General features: G+C 39.4%; 1 protein-coding gene across 1 annotated transcript in view; it reads left to right on the top strand.

The window, feature by feature from the left end:
• LOC114054192 (microtubule cross-linking factor 1-like) overlaps window positions 1-2,409 on the top strand; it is a 171,616-nt gene that overhangs the window by 101,882 nt on the left and 67,325 nt on the right. The window lies entirely within an intron of this gene.

Below are 2,409 nucleotides of genomic sequence, written 5' to 3'. Positions count from 1 at the left end.
ATGTCTAGAAGCATATTGTTAACTCTTCTAAGACCATTTGGACACCAGTTAACTAGTTACTTGATGAGTGTTTCCATGTCCTACCAATTCCCTGAAGGAATTGTCACCTCTCCAGAGGGCTCCCCCACCTCCCCCAGAATATAGATCATATGCTAGGAGAACATGGCTCAAAGAATATAATTTACCTTGGTCTTTCTTGGTATGTATGGACTTCACACCTCATGCTAAGGCTGAAGTAGATTTGCCAAGCAAAATGGAGGTAACCCACTACTTGGGCCTTTGTTGCCAAGACAGTCTCCTAAGGTATTTCATTTTGGGCTAAATAGGAATAATTTGAGAAGACTGGTCATTTCAGTCAGACAAGAAGCATTTATTAAGTTCCTACTATGATGCCAGACATTATGCTAAGGAATATAAAGAAAGGCAAAAGAGAGTCCTTGCCCCCAGGAGCTCACAGTCTAATGGAGGAGACAACATGCAAGCAACTATGAACAAATAAGATGTAGATAGATAGATAGATACATGCATAAATAGATTTGTCATATCGATATGTGACATAATGACATATTGACAAATTGAAGATTTATCAGAGGGAAGGTACTAGCATTAAGGTGAATCTAAATAGGCTTCTTGTAGATGGTGGGATTTTATCGGGGACTTGAAGCAAGCCAAAGAGGTCAGTAGATGGAAATGAGGAGGGAGAGAATTCCAGGCAAGGGGGACATCAAGTGAAAATGCCTAGAATTGGTTTATGGCATGTCTTTTGCAAAGAAAAGCAAGGAGGCTATTTCCTCTTTTCTTTTCTTGCTGCTGACATCATTGAATTAGAATTGTAGCTCTGAAAATTTTATTTCATGAGATTAAAGTGGGAGGAGGGGGCAGAATAAAGTCACATAACTCCAGAGCCTTTTGATTTTACTGAAGTCAGCACTCTCAAGAGATCAACTTTCCAGGCTGTCCAAAAGTATCTCCCCTAGTTAAATCATAACTGATGGTTGTTTTCTTGCACTGTAGCTAAGTATTTACCCCATACTAATCCTCCAAAAATCTTCTCAAAGTCCCAAGAGGCATTTTCTAAAGAGCTCCTCATCATGTTACAGGACACTTAGCTCCTCATCTCTGATTTCTGAGTTGAATTTCCTGCCATATTCTAGCAACTAAAGGGAAAGGAACCTAACCAAAGAGCTTGATGTTGCATATGCATGGTGAAGGTTTGTGAGTAACTCAGGTGTTTAGGTTTGCAGTGAACTTTTTTCTACTAACAGCCTAATTCACTCATTTCTTTATTTGGCATTTTGGCTTCCAAAGCACATCCATGCATATCATCTAATTTGTTGTCCTCACTACATTATTGTAGCATGAGATGGAGCAGGCTTTTTTTGTCTATCATATACAATCAACCAATCAACAAGTGTCTATTAAGCACCTTCCATGTGCCAGGGACTGTGCTATGCACTGGAGATAATAAGGCAAAAGTGAACCAGTCCCTGCTCTCAGGAAAATTACATTATAATTGGGGAAACAATGTGTGCTTATATAAATATATACAGAATCTGTACAAAAAGAGTGTAAGGAAGTTTGGACAGGGAGAGCACTGGCAGTTGAGGTGATCAGGAAGGACCTCCAGCATAAGGTGAATATTACAGATGGCAAAACTATTGATTAAACATATTAAATGATACAGATGTACTGGTATGGGAGTCCATACAGAAATATTCATCACCACAACTGTCTCCTAAGACATTTGCTTCTCAGCCAAATAGACATAATTAAGGATGATTTGCAGCCCATTTCTCAGCAAATCAGTAGATACCTAGGACAAGATTATGAGTTGTTTGAATCCCCAGGTCTTGGCGTCTTGGACTCTGTTTTGGAGTCTTCATAGACATGACTAACTGTTCCTTGCCATCATTATTTGTGCAATGGTAATCTCCAGTTTGCCTTGCTCCAGCATTGTTGAAGTAGTAGCAACCAAAACAGTAGCATCAACTGATGCCTGTTCAGTACCAGATTACAGTAGTGGTACAGGCTTCTTCCCATTATTGCTGCTGCTAACTCATTAAGTTAGATTTATGAATTAATTAGGAGAAAGGAGAATGAGAGGAAGGCTTTGGAGTTCATGGTGCTACAGGTTGTGTTTCATTTGTCTTTATTCTCCTTTGCTCATTACCTGTTTAATGTTTTTCCATGTGCTCAGTTTTCCCAAACTGACTCCTCTGTTCTGTTTTAGAGGGGCATTTTTGGTGGCATGTTTTTTTTTTCTTGTGACAAAAAGACAAAGTATAAGCTTTTAATGTGTTCACCAGGTGAAACCTTAGGTGTCACCTGTACTTTGCTTGAGTATCTAGCAGCATGGAAATCATGTGTGTGTGTGTGTGTGTGTGTGTGTGTGTGTGTGTGTGTGTGTGT

Source organism: Vombatus ursinus, unplaced genomic scaffold (assembly GCF_900497805.2).
Source record: "Vombatus ursinus unplaced genomic scaffold, bare-nosed wombat genome assembly UNPS02014812.1, whole genome shotgun sequence".
Lineage (NCBI taxonomy): Eukaryota > Metazoa > Chordata > Mammalia > Diprotodontia > Vombatidae > Vombatus > Vombatus ursinus.
This window is presented reverse-complemented; position numbering and strand designations above follow the sequence as displayed.